Source organism: Ixodes scapularis, unplaced genomic scaffold (genome assembly GCF_016920785.2).
Source record: "Ixodes scapularis isolate PalLabHiFi unplaced genomic scaffold, ASM1692078v2 PGA_scaffold0__279_contigs__length_252992795, whole genome shotgun sequence".
Lineage (NCBI taxonomy): Eukaryota > Metazoa > Arthropoda > Arachnida > Ixodida > Ixodidae > Ixodes > Ixodes scapularis.
The window spans coordinates 235,845,464-235,860,486 of record NW_024609835.1 but is presented as its reverse complement, the minus strand read 5'-3'; positions in this window follow the sequence as shown (position 1 = coordinate 235,860,486).

The following is a 15,023-nucleotide window of genomic DNA, read 5'->3' as shown; positions in this document are numbered from 1 at the left end:
ATGCCATGTGCTGCTTACCACGGCAAAAATAAGTTTTTGCGATGTGGAAAATCCTTCTTGTGCTTCCGAAAGACCGAACAAACTTGAGTAATTAAGTTACTTCGAACTAAACAGGAAGAGCTATGTAAGTATGGCTTCAAAATCACCAGTGACGCCTCAACGGAGGATTATGAGAACTGCACAGGAGATCGCTGAGAGCTTCATGGACGACAGGCCAGATGCACTACTGAACATCCCGTCCTAAGTAGCCGGCTGGGCAGCCAATCATATCTGTCATCATGCTTGCTATCAGAAACATGGAACACCTCGAAAGACATTCTGTTGAAGAACAAGAAAAGCTCGGCCGGTAACATCAGCCGTGCCTTCGACACACATTACACTGATATATTTCACCAAGTTCAGCTGAAAACGCACTTGAGGCCGCTGATCAACACTCAAAACAAAGGCACGGTGCGCAAGGATTGCCTGGGCATGAACGTCAACAAGCACTCCAATGTAAATTTGGAGTGCTTCGCCAAGCGAGAAAACGAACAACCTGCCAATGTCGCTGGAAAAAAGAGCGAAAGCAAAAATAAAAAAGTCACACACTGCTAGCATGAAGCAGATTGCAGCGTGCGTTTCCCGGCTCACACTTCCCGTGCCGGGAAGGGTGAGCTGGACTACATTATTCCTTTCCTCTGTTTTGCTCTTAGTTTCTACAACGCCGTAAAGGAGAATAAACAAACAAAACGTTCAGCCGAAAAAGAATCGAAGCTCTTTTTTTTTGTAGTTTCGTTGTGTTGCCTTTGCTTTGTTTGTTGTGAACTCAACACCAACGGCAAGCACCAGCTGCTAATTTTCAGTGCTCCTACCGACGCCCGGTGCGATCGTCGTCGTTGAAGAAGGTCTTTGCTGGATGATTTGTATTTTTGTATCATCTGCAAACACTTTTTTGTTTCATTCGCCGTTGTTGACGAATGTTCTCTATTTCTTTCTTATTTTCGTCTGGGATGGATACTCCATCTTTTTGGACAAAGTATGGAAAGTGTTTGCACGGTCATTTTTCTCGTTACTCTTTGTTTTTATGATGCTGCAGCGGCTGGTGCACTTGCTCTTGTAATTTTAACATGTTGTTTGCGAACTTTTTAATAGTCACCTATTCAGGTAAGATATTGTGACAAAGCAGTTTGTAACAGATAAACAGTAACCTCTTACGACGAAGTTGGAGTAGCTCAACGCCTTTTTTTTTCCGCTATGCGCTTCAGACGCGTGTTGATCCCGCTGAGTGGCGTTTGAGACGTCTAAATAAGCGGCTGTGTCTTCGTGTCTGCGCGCATTGCTATTTTATTGTCGTCGCAGTTGTAATACGTGGATTCCGGTTTACAAGAGGATTGACCGTTATGAATTGTTTCTGCTGTTGGGGTGACGAAACGGGGCACGCAAACCTCGAGGACGTCGCGGAGCCTATAGACCGACACGCGGAGCGACTCTGTTTACCAACACGGCCGGAAAGCCGCGCATGCGCGGCAGCTATGTGGGCAAACGCAGCCCGGCTCTCCGTGTTTTCGCCATTGCGTTCTATGGCGTGCGCTCGTTGTTGACGTTGTAGGGACGCTTGTATCTTTTTTTGTGCGTCATATTTCCTGACAACGTATGTCGTATGCTATGCCCGACTATTTGAGCTCGCTTACCGAGCTTGAACGGCAGCGGTATCGAAACAAACTGTGCGTGGACGGCGTTGCCTACGAGGATCCGTACGCCGTAAACAAGGCCTGCTGGAGTTCTGACGTAAAGTTGCTGCCACCGAAGTCGACGTTTCACGTCGTCGTTTATTTAGTTTTTTCGCCTAGCCAGTTCATGGCCGACACGGTGCAGGCGTACAAGTCTCTCGAGGCCTACGATTACTTCGAGTCGGTCTCCGCACTGCCGGCGGGATCAGCAGACTGCGGGTCTGCGGAAGTGTATTCATTAATTGATTAAATACACACAGCGTCTTCAAGTAAAGGTATGATATTTTTCCTACTCTCTTGACCACAAGGCATGACAAGCAGTAACGTTTTGTCCGTTCTGCAGTCTTGGCGGTAACGCGTTACTTTTTCCAGTAACGTAGTAACCTACTCGCTACGTTTTTGACGCAGCAACGGGTAACGCACTTACGTTAACATTTCAAGTGACTACGTTACTCATTACTACTGTCCAAGTCTTAAAAAAATTACGCTTCATTTTTTTACGTGTTTTAGGCGTCAAACCATGTTTTTCTTTGCGTTTTTTCTCGTGAGTATTTAGGTGAAACAGTAAAAAGAGATAAAGTAATTATGTTCAGTTTCTGCATGAACATAATATTTCTTGATATATGGCCTGTATCGTCAAAGCCGCAAAATCTGTTAAATCATAATTTAAAAAAAGTGACGCAGAAGTAACGTGCGTTACTTTTTATCGGTAGCGGTAACGCGTTCCTTTTACTTTTAGGTAACGTAGCTCAGTAACGCGTACCTTCTATTTGCAATTAACGAGTGACGCATTTCGTTTTTTTTTTTTTGGTAACGCCTACAACACTGCCGTTCTGTCGTCGATCCCCTTCTGCTCGGTAGCATGGGCGTAGCGAGCATGCATTCGACGAGCGCTTGGCTGATGCTTTGTGCGCGCACACCGTGGAAACAAAATCCGGGTGGTCTCGATCAGACTAGAGTGCCTTCATACACACGCGCGCTTTTGCTTGAGTGGTGACATCTCAGCCATTTTTCCGCCCACTCGTTTTTTTATGCATTTTGAAGCGCGCGCAATCCAGTGTCACTCAGCTCGAGCGCGTAGCTTTGGCTAACGCGTAGACGCCATTTTACCACCCAAGTCACGCACCGAGTGCGCGAGAGCGTCACGCGCTGACACATTCAGGGCAACAATGGATGTCTTCACCCTGAGACAGACAGACATGTAGGCACCCTAGATCAGACAACGGTTTCCTTGCACATAAGCAAGCCTCCGGACGGAGATTGAAATGGAAGCCGCATTGGCTTTGAAGAAAGTGTTTGCCGCACAAACGGTCGTTCGCGCGGGCCGACCATTTTTTTTCCATCCACGGATATTATCCACCTTCTATGCCTTTCAGAGTCTGCTGGGAACTTGTGGACACTTACTCCGCTGCTTTTCTTGTACCTTTCGGTGCAATTAACGGCAACACAGCTTCGCGGCATGCAGAAATGCTATAACGCCCATGCGAAACGTGCGCGCTTTTGCCCACACCCCTCAGCTCCGGCGCGATTGCAGCGCCGCCGCAGCTCCGTGACGTCAAGCCCGCGTGTCGATGTATACATTTCCATTGCGTCGTCTGCTTCCGTAGACTCCGAGTACGCTAGAGGCGCCACTCGCACGTTCGCTACCTCTCCCATAGGTTTTCGGCGGAGTTTCCAGTATAGAATCGATTCGCCCAACCAGGGGGCGCTTCGAAATTGCGTTGGTAGAGCCACCGCAGTACAACACATGGTCGTGTCGCGTTGGTCGTGTTCGTAGCGTTCCATTGGCATCGCAGGTGTTTCGAGCGTACAGTGAAGATTTAGAGGATAGAAAGCGTGCGAGAATTATTTCTCAAGGTGAGTCAAGGAACGATAGAGAAACTTCAAAAACACGCATCTTCCACCGAGAAAGCGGTTGATTTTTCCGCCAACGAGTCGGGTCCGCCTCGAGAGTAAGGCCGTGGCGGCCGTACGGCGTCTACGAGATAACTTTACAGGTGAGCGTCCCGTGTTTAAATTTTGCGCTCTAATAACATCGTGCCTTTAAAATTACTAATCACAATGAACCACTGTTCTCGTGAGTCTTGTTTGACGTAGACGACGTCGGAATACTATTTTTCGGTCGCTGAACCACCGGCAGACTACGTTCTCGCAGTAGAGGCTACGAGTGGGATAGCGTTTCGGGCTCACCCACGTCGAAGAAATATTAACGTGTCGGGGATCGTGCGGGCGTAGGGTGATAATTCCGGGAAGAGATAAGTCCCCCGCGTACAGTTGAGACTGCAGGTCCTCCCTGGGCTTGAGTCGCGGACCGGTGCGAGCATTGTGCCGACGCTCGTAATTTTATTAGTATTGCTGAACACTCTTCCTGCTTCAGTCTGCCTCAGCAGTAGGGAATTAAAACGCCAGGGCACGACCTGAACAAAGGCCTCGTACATTTAGTACCAGGTATTTTTGTCCCACTTCTCTGAGGCAGTAGGTTGCAGCAACTGGGACCTGCTCCTGCACTCTAAGAAAAAAGGGAGCGCGACTTAGTCCCTCGGGGGACCAAATGCGCTGCCACCACCGTTAGCCCCCTAGGGGAGCAACTGTAACTGGAGCAACTGTTGCGCCCCGTCAGTTAGTCCCTCGCACTAGCACCGTTGGGACTAACTGTTACACGCTTTCAGTTACACCTCGAGGACTAGCTGTTAGGCCCTCACACTTGGTCCTTTGGGACCAACTGTTACACCGTTTCAATTGAACCTCGAAGGCGAACTGTTAGACCTTTGCGCTTGGACCCCTGTGACTAACTGTTACACCGTTTCAAATGAACTCCGAGGACTAACTGTTAGGCCCTTGCACTTGGACCCCTGGGTCTAAACGTTGCGTCCTTGGATTTAGGCTTTTGGGACTAAAGGCTTATCCTTTACATTTGGTCCCGAGCCACAAATCTCCGAAACAAAATTGTGGAGTTCAGGTTAAACGTAGCTTTAGTGCCTCGTAGATACACATCGCATTCAAGGATGACTGAAGTCGAAGTTCCTGGGCGGTAGAATCCACGATAAGGCCAAATTCCGAAGAGTGCACTTGCGTCGACGATGGCTTGGACACTAGGACGTCTGTCCAAGCCGGTCGTGGTCCCAGCACCGTTTATTGGGGCACCGGGAGCTTCTTGCCTGTTTGCGAGGAATTTGGATTATTAGTAACAGGGCAGCGTAAATACCCAATCGCTCGACAAATATATGAGATATAAGTTATAAAACACGCAAAATAAATTAACAAATAAGCTGCATAAGTGATTCAATGATTCACATCCAACATGCGATCTGTTGACAGCAGACCAGCGCAATAATAGATTTTAGTAGACCGTTCGCTGCGAATTACAGACCCAGCGCGTGCGTGCTCAAACTATGCTTCAAAGTGACGGCACGATCTCACGCCATCAACGCGAAAGTCTAGTGTACAATCGAATAAATGTCTCCAGTAATGCCGGTTCTCACACGCAGAGGAGCGCTGATGTAGCGCTGCTCACGTGTGATGAGCTACTTTTCGTCTGCCATGAGCAAGAGTTTTGTCGGTGCGATACAAAGCTGGTGACGGATCCCGTCAGCACGCGCTTAGCGCAAAGTCAGCGCTGTAGCGCTCCGCTGCATATGTAGACAGGCGTTTATGGTCAAGCGATCCTGCCAGGGAATGCGAAACACACACACACAAAAAAAATAAGCCTTGGTAGAACTGGCGTTTCGCTCGATACGATTGAATATGAGGTCTCGGTGCTGCATAACAAAATCAGCAACTATGGTGCCAAAAAGAATAGAGCATGGCGTGCGCTTTGCAAGCTAGAGAACGCGCTCAAAATAAAACACTTTCTGAAGCCGCAGTTAATAAATACACCATAAACAGAAGCACTTCGACATACCTTAATCGAGTTCCCTTGACTTGTGACTTTAGAACAGATTAAGTGCAGTGCTTCAGTACCGCGAATCCAAACCGTATCCCGCCATGATCGGAGACGACACAAGGCGACCAGCCACCGACGAAGGCTGTATTTCGACTTTCAACTTACTAAAAACAGGTTCTTTTCAAACAAAGACACTTCCCATTTTCCCGACCGACCCCAAGGAGCAAAGAATGAGGGGTAGGGGATTGGGGGTAGCGGGCAGTGCGCGCAGAAGATAATCTCTTTTCCCGCTCCCACTACACACGACACAAGGACACCGAAAAGCTCCAAAGACCGGGAGAAGGTCACCACTTTCAACACGCCGGTCGAGTGACGTACAAGCAAACACTTTTGTTTATCTTTTTTTTTCTCTCTCTCACTCTTAAGCATTTCCAGCTTTCTCGAGTGGCTTTTTTTTTAGTTTGCATTTGCTTTGTATTAGTAGGGTGCTGCCAGGTCTGACGTTCCGGGCGTGGTTCGTTCTTTGTTGTTCATCTGGATTGTTTTGGAAACAGCGACGACGATGGCATGAAGGCGTCTAGATACTGCCCCTCAGTGTGCTCTTTAAGTGGAACGTGCCGTGCATCAAGTTTGTCGTTGCGGATTTTGAGTTCGACATTGGACTACCCAGAAAGGTTTGTCACGCAGAAACGGAGGCGCGTTCCCACCGGCGATGCGATCTAGTCGCGCGATAACTTTCATCGCAAAAGCGACCATCGCGTGAAAAAAGCGACGCGATCTAGTCGCGGAGCGGCTGAGCCAATCAACGGCATTCGGAGCGTGAGTTTTCGAGAAACGACTCGCCAACGAAGGCGTTGGACTCGCTTATCGCACACGCCGGTACCATCTAATTTTTTTTGCGATGCGATCTAGTCGCATCGCGCGACTGCTTATATCGCCGGTGGGAATGCTCAGTTTTAGCGATCGAAGTGACCATTTATTCTGGCTGCGAGACTCCGGTGTTAAAAGCCTGGCTTCTACAAACTGTTAAGTTTAATTTTAAAAAAGAAAAAAAAAAGTGTTAGTATTAGGAGGTGTTGCGTTTGGATAAATGCACATTTTTTGCGCGAAGGCAAATTACGTAAATCGGACTTGTGGAATGTCAACAGATCATTTTTGACGAGATAGTTGGGTGAAGTCGAGTCAACACATTCGTTCACTCGCATTCACACAACGCGTGAAGCTCTACCATGCAATGTCTTGAGGTTCGTGGCACATTAAACAAGTTCGCCAGTTTCGTCCGAGTTTTGTCAACACTTTCAGCCGTGCTGGGCAGTCTCTCGCCGATCCCCAAGACAAGCGAAATAGCATCCGTCCTCCTGGCGAACATTCCGGTTTGCCTTCGGGGACTAAATCCTACAGATGCACCCTGTCTGAGGGGGACTAATGGGTGCTTTTGCTCGCGCACGCCTATCGGTTGGTCCCAGTCGAGCGCAGTTAGTCCCCAGCTTTTGCGCACGGTACCTAGCTTGAGTCAGATGGTCCTTTCGGGGAGCAACTGGGAGTTCAGAGCACCAAATGCCGCCGTTAGTCCCTTGCGGCCAACTTTTTTCTTAGAGTCTGATTAATGGTACTTTTTTGCGAGTTTGAACAATAATGTGCAGCGAGATTCTGTCAGAAAGAGGGTCAAAACAGTTGAAAACGAAGATGCTAGCCTAGACCAAATCTCCAGCATAAATGTCTGCTATGCATATGACTGCACATAATTTTAGTCGAATTTTTATTACTATGTTCAGTTGGATGGATTTATAAAAAAACTTAATTTCTCTTTCAGGTTCAAGTTGTCCAGTCCATATGCAAGATTTTCAAATATTGGGTGGGGGCTCGATTTATACTTTACTGTGTGGGACATTTTAAAAGGAAAATGTTGTGTAGCAAAGAAAACACCAGTGACACATGATAGGTTGTCATTAGTAGAACAATTTTTATTTTTTGGAAAAATAATCCATGCCTGTCAGTGTTTAATTGCTACTTCACTGAATAAAGTTTCTTTCGTGGCATGTTGGCATGTTTTCAAGCTACCGTATTGTACGGTAGCTCGAAATGTACAGTATTTTCCGGGCTAAACTTTTAAAAGTTGAAATTTTAGGCTGTGCGGACTATGTGAAATTTTTGTTTTTCAATATCGTCGATTATGACGAGACGAGACGGATTTTTGTGAATGAAAGAGTGTGTTAATGATAATTTATGTATAATACCAGCTTTTTTGTGAGCTAAGAAAGCAGACATTCCTCCAGGTGCGCTGTCTATGAGAGGATATTCGTGACGACTAAGCACCAGGTGCGGACACCGTATGTGTACAATCTAAGAAAAATCTATTTTTTACGCCAAATTTGCCCCTGCGGACTATTGTCTGGAAAATATGATACAGCAGCATAATGCAACGCTTTCAGAAATGTTTTGTTGACAGTGAAACATATTTTTGTTGAGTTGTGTCACAACCACGAGTAGGTAAACACGCAAACTTGTGACAATATAAAATTCTTCACATGCTCTTAACACGGTTACATTGGCGTATACTCGAAGTATGGCCGGCAGGACACTTGCAGATGATGTACACATCTCGAGAAGCAAGGACTGTCCAGGAAAATGTAAGGCCGAGAACCCCGACTATTTCAGAGATCTTGCACGGCAGATCAGCTGTTCATGATATTCCAGATCTCACGAAAGATGTGTCCCAATTCGTGAGAAAGCAGTCGTCACCTAAGCTTATCCATCTTTAGCCAAGCTATACTGAATCTTGGGGTAGACTAAACCAAACATGCAACTCGTGCAGGATGAGCCTCAGCGTTGTCCTTGCGGGTGTTCACGAAGTGCACTCTGCAGATCAGTGTTGCGGAATAGGCACCCCCATTTAAGTCCAATTCCATTCCGGGGAATTAGAGTCTTCGATAATTCAATTCCTTTCAACTTCTGGGAATGGGGACACTGGGCCCATTCCCACTCCTGGAATGGCTGAATCGTTCCATTCCATTCCTCTAATTCCTAAACGCACAAATTGGCACTTGACAGCTGCATTGTTTTGCAGGGTTGAGCAGAAATAGTCAAGAACGTATTTTGAAAATACAAATGCTGGGATAAATAAAAATAGTAGCTAAAATACTGATACTCAAATATATCTGTAAAAATGTATCGAGATACGTATCGGAAATACATTTTCGAAAAAGTCAAAAAGTCTTTGGAAAATCAAATACAGGAATACATTTTAGGGAGGACAGGAATATAAATACTGATAATGCAATACATTTTTTAAATTTCTTTGGAACGCCAAATGAGATGAGGCTTTAAGTTTGAAGTGAAAGTTTTTTTTGTTTTTTTTTTTTTCATCCCGAAATTACTTTTTTGCAGGCTTGGCGCTTCGCCTTAAAGCTATTGCTTCCGGACGAAGAGGAGTCATCAATGGGTTCAAAAAACGTTCCATCAAGGATTGACCGCGGTCCCGTCCCTGGCATCCTGTCTGTCTAACCAGTGATGCGAAGTCCAATAAGGGCGCCGCTGTCAACACTGACAACATGACGTCACGGCGGAATGAACTAGCATTCTTGTATCTGTAGGCGTTGCCTTGAACACGAAACTTTACCCACACTGCTGTATGAAAGGACAATACGTACTTTCGTTGTAGGTGACCTTGTTGAAGAACATGCAGGGAGTTGCATTTGGAATTTTTGAGAATAGGGTGGACAACCTGAAGCATCCTGGAGCACATGTCTTATCTTCTGTTACGGTCGAAAAATCGGTACGGTGGCATCCCTGTAGTGACGGTCCTACCTACCGACCCTCCGCCTCCAACGCATGAATGACAGTCCTCAAGTTTCGGCTAGCATCATCCAAACAGAGAGAGACCTGTGGATTGCGACCTGAGATGGCCGGCACAGGTGCGAGCTCTTCGAGAAACAGCGCGCTCGAGACGAGTCGCAGGAGTAGGAAGCCTGGGTCGGCACAGCGAGGCCAAGTCTGGCCTCCTTCCTGGGTGTCGGATCACCAGAGCAGCGGGTCAGGTTGACGTCGATTGAGGATGACGTACCCTTGAGCCGTGCAATAGGCGCAGACGCATTCGGATTTGTGTTGAACTTCATGGGTGAAAGGCGCAACGCCACCCCCCTTCCCTCCCCCCTTTGTCTTTGCTTTGACGCTTGGTTTTGTATTGCATATATACTATATATATATATAGTTTTTTTTTTGCGTATAAGTCTGTTAGGGCTGCACGCGGGTTTCCAGCTTCCCGCTCATTTTATTTCTGAACAACGGACTCGCTGACTAACTCGGTAAAGCTAACCTTAAAAAAAAAAAAAAAATGAATAAAAAAATATAAAGAAGCGGGCCCATTCCATTCCCATTCCATTTCGGGCAAAAGTCATCTAATTCCATTCCCATTCCATTCCCCTGAACGTTGCCGCCATTCCATTCCCATTCCATTCCGGGGTCGCGAAAATGTGGAATGATTCCGGAATCACTCCAACTCCGGAGTGGCAACTCCGCAACACTGCTGCAGATCCTCGCTGACGTTGGCGGAATCAAAACTAAACCGCCCCCATCGAAAGATAAATGAGTAACATAAGATATATGGTGTGATCAGCGGAAAATCGACACGGAATAAAAGAAACTATTATTGTCTCTAGCAAATAAAAACGTAAACAGGCTTTCTTTTTATTTTAAAACATAGGGGGGGGGGGGGCGGCTGGTTGAAGCGGTTTGGAAGTGCATTCCTTGTGTGTGTTGTTTGGGAGGGGGGGGGGGGGATGCATGTGTATATTATAGCGTCGTACATGATGGACATAAACAGCTAAAAAAACGGGAACAGCGATTAAGAAACACACACGGCAGAAGAAAGCTGCACTCGTAACCCCCAAAAGCCCCTCCCCTAGCTAGAAGTATGCTGACAAAGTCAGAAAGGCAGGCAGGGCGTCTCTTGTGAACGGCCGAGCTCCAGCACGTCTTCATTGCCCTTCGCTGCCATGTGGCTGCACGTGAACGCTCGACGGTCTCGAGATAGAAACCCTGTCGAAGGATGGAAGCTAGTGCGGGGGGAACTGAAGCTTCTCCCTGCCGTTGTCACCCTGCCAGTGATTGTAGTTGAAATATTCGCGCCAAAGGGATCCAACATCGCGACCGCAGCCTCGTCAAACACCTCGAGGGAAGCGACAGACGCGCACGAAAATCAAATATTCCGTTACGCGGGCACTGCCGACTGACTTTTCCGCGTTCGGTAGTCATTCTGTTTCTATTCTGACACCAATTCCATTTAGTCTTTCCCGCGTATTTAGCAAAACTGATCTTCCAACGAACGAGAAACTTACTTTTGTCGGAGCACCGACGTGGTCCAGGCTTGGCGTCGTTCGAGTCTCGCACGACTTTTCAGGGGCGCGGTAGAATTTTAAGGATTGACTACAACAATATCGGAGGTTGTTGCTGCGATCAACAACGAAATATTTGTGCTAGCCGGGCTTTTATATCGTCTCTATCGCAATGAATGTTATATCCGACCGCCTACGACGGAGAAGCGAGGCGTAAAACAACGAGCCACTCGGATTCGGGCATCCCACCAGGGGCTGGAATGGCGCTGTAGTCAGCGGCGAAACTTGAGCGCTTCGGTCCTATTGGCGAAGCTATATCGTATTTTCTTACGATCACGTAAGCGATATGTTATCGCGTGCAGTCACTGAATTAAAATTAATGTACTTTCGACCTAATGACAATATGGGGTCGACAAATCAGCTTGAGATGTTCGTATAACCACTGAAAACAGTGAGCTCATTAAATCCCATATCATATAATGAAACTATATTAACTTTTCGGTGTGGCAGGGGCACTAAACTCACTATTTGCAGTCAACCAATTTACTTCATTCTATGGGCTCGAGCTGCCTAAGAACAAAATATAACCTATTTTGTATACACTATTACTATTACCTTAATACAGTTAAGATTCTTGTATAAACGCGGTAAATGCAATAAAATAACATTAGTATAAATAAACATATAAGCACTAACAACGGACTTTCAATAATCACACGAACTTATTATTTACCTTCCAAAAAAAAAAAACTAGAATATTAGAACGCATATTTACAAATGTTGACACAATAGCACACGGATAACGACAAAAAACGAAGTTCCATTCTATCACAAGATTTAAGAAAGAAAAATATTGAGTGCAGAACTTTACTTGCGTCATAAACAACCAAGAAAGCCCGTAAATAGGCTGTTTCTCACCTGTCGACCGTATCCATACGTTCCACACTATCCATCACGAAAACATTTTAACACGAATTTCAAAAAGCCTTTCTGTTTCGAGAGAGAGAGGTCATCGACTGGTGTCATGGTTGACTAGTTGTCACACACGTCACTCAAACCGTAGCAGGACTTGTTCCACGAGTCCACGTAAATGCCGTAGTATAAAACGAAAACAAAATAATTACCCCAGATTGCGGTGGCGAAAGAAAAACGACGGGAAGGAAACAAGTCTAAAAAACACCCACGAAAGCACCCGCAGCAGGACGAAAACCTTAATGTTGTCGACCAATCTCTTGCTCGTGTGCGGTCCGTGCGGCGATGACTGGATTTTTTTTCGTTTCCCTTCCCTTCTGAAATGTGTCAGCGGTTCAGACAGTCAGCTGCTCACACACAACGTAAATCTGGCAGAAGCGCAGCCTGTATGAGGGAAAATGTCGTATCGGAGCCAGTTCATTCGAAAAGTGTGGGGAGCTGCGGGGCCGCACGTGGTTCCGCGGTTACGAGGATAATCATAAATATAAATTTGGTACTTTTAACCTTGGAAACACGTTGTATATTATGTTTACATTATATGTATATACATATATATATATATATATATATATATGTTCACTCATATATATATATATATATATATATATATATCTTCACTCAATCCCATTATATATATATATATATATATATATATGAACGAATATGTGCAGATGAATGAACCGTACTTAATCCAATCAATTAAAGAATCCAAGTTTTCAGGAACCCGCCGAAAGGCAAAAAATGGCGGAGCCAGGATTGGAACGCTGGGCCTCCCAATGTCCGGTCGGGTGTGCTAACCACTACACCACTCCACCTTGGCTTTCTGGCGTTTCCTACCTGTCTTATTAATGCAAAAGAAACGAAATGTATCCAATCGGAGGTGTTCTGGAAACACACGCCGCCGCGTGGAACGCGGTACGACGCTTAGTGTCACGTGGTACGTGCTCGTTTGTGCTCCAGAAATCCTCCCACTGTTTGTCTCGCCCCGTGTACATGTAGTAGTATTCTTTATGAGCTTTAGAGACACGGTAAAGCCAAGGTGGAGTGGTGTAGTGGTTAGCACACCCGACCGGACATTGGGAGGCCCAGAGTTCAAATCCTGGCTCCGCCATTTTTTGGCTTTCGGCGGGTTCCTGAAAACTTGGATTCTTTAATTGATTGGATTAAGTACGGTTCATTCATCTGCACATATTCGTTCATATCCTCCTCGGAGACCACGTACGATGACGTGAAGTGCCCGTGTTGTATATTCAATAACGTGGCTCTTGATTCTCGCAGATGATGATGATACCGTGTCTCTAAAGCTCATAAACAAAGAATACTACTACATGTACACGGGGCGAGACAAACAGTGGGAGGATTTCTGGAGCACAAACGAGCACGTACCACGTGACACTAAGCGTCGTACCGCGTTCCACGCGGCGGCGTGTGTTTCCAAAACACCTCCGATTGGATACATTTCGTTTCTTGTGCATTAATAAGACAGGTAGGAAACGCCAGAAAGCCAAGGTGGAGTGGTGTAGTCATTCTACTTCCGGCTTCCGAGCACTACGGTTGGAGAATCATGAGCTGCTCAGGAGCGTCGATAACGGCCCTCGCCGGCCGCGGTTCATCTGTTTCTTCGGCTAACTCGGATTATCGCATTGTTCTGCCTCCTGTGCCATCAGGACTCATTGTGCGCAACTCTGTGCTGCTGCACGGTGACGTGAGTGCTCGTCCATACAAGATAGGCGATTTCAGGGCCGAGATGATGGTGTGATCGGGCACATCGAGGCGCTCGGCGCCTATCAAATGAATCATCTCTGGATGGTGACCTTCAAGACGGAGGAAGCCAAGCTGCGCCTGGTCACCGCCAAGGAACTGGAGGTAAAGGGCAAGCGTTGCATCGTATTGGACCCGGAGAACGCAGACGTCCGCATGAAACTGCATTGGCTCCCCTTCCACGCGTCAGACGAAACCGTCAGGAGGGCCCTAGAGCCCTTTGGGAAGGTTCAGGACCTGACGCGTGAAAAATGGAAGGCGGAAGGATTCATCGGCGTCCAGTCGACGACCAGGCTGGTGCGGCTAAGCCTAAAGGAGGGCGTCACTTTAGAACGCATTCCGCACCAGTTGAGGATTGCTGGTGGCAACGTTCTGGTCGTGATTCCGGGACGTGATCCATTATGTCTACGCTGCAAGGGTACGGGACACATTCGACGAGAGTGTCGCGTACCGCGATGCGACGAATGCCATCGCTTTGGACATGAACGAGACAACTGCGTCCGTACCTACGCTACAGTGACGCAGGAAGTGGTGGCGGATGGAGATGGTGTCCTCAACATGGACGAGGAAGAGGCAGAGGAGGCCGCAAGGGACGTCGAAACTGAGGTTTCCGCCACAGTCGGTGCGAAAGAGGCCCCGGTCGATGAACTGAAAGAAGTGCACCCTCCACAGTTGCAGCCCGAGGGGGACGCCATGAAATTCGACCATGCGCAAGCGTCGAGCAGCAGCCCTGTCATATCGAGCGACGTCCAAATGTCTATATCAAAAGACGTAGAGGCCATCCAAGCTCTGGAATCAAAAGACACGAACCAGGTCAGTTTGAGCGACGACAACTCCGACCTTAGCGACGCCAGTGAAACGTGCATCATGCGACCAGGGGAAGCATCAGCACGCTCTGAGTTCAAGTGGCACAAGAACACCACACGGAAGGAGCGCTTTAACCCGAAGCCGCGCATCCCGACGGAAGAGCGACGTCGGCCGACCCTTCCGTAGGTCACTTCTTTTTTGTTTTTCTCTCTGCTCACTACTCATCTCTCGAAAGTGTCCTCGTCGCATGACTTTACCAGCACCCCCTTTTCCACAATATGCGAGCCCTTAAGTTTGCAACCCTCAATTGTGTAAGTCTTCTGGCGAGAAGAAGAAAGCAATGGGTGCTGGACACGATTCTGCGCGAGCGGGTTGATGTCGCTTTCTTTCAAGAGGCCAAGATTGCCACAGACGGTCAAGTGGAGGAGTTGACGCGCTTTTTTGATCGTCACTTCGTCATCTTCCTGTCGAGGGCATTCGGACAGAGCGGAGGAACGGCGATAATGATTCGCAAGAAGAAAAACATCGCAATCTGCCCCGATTGGGAGGGAGACAGAA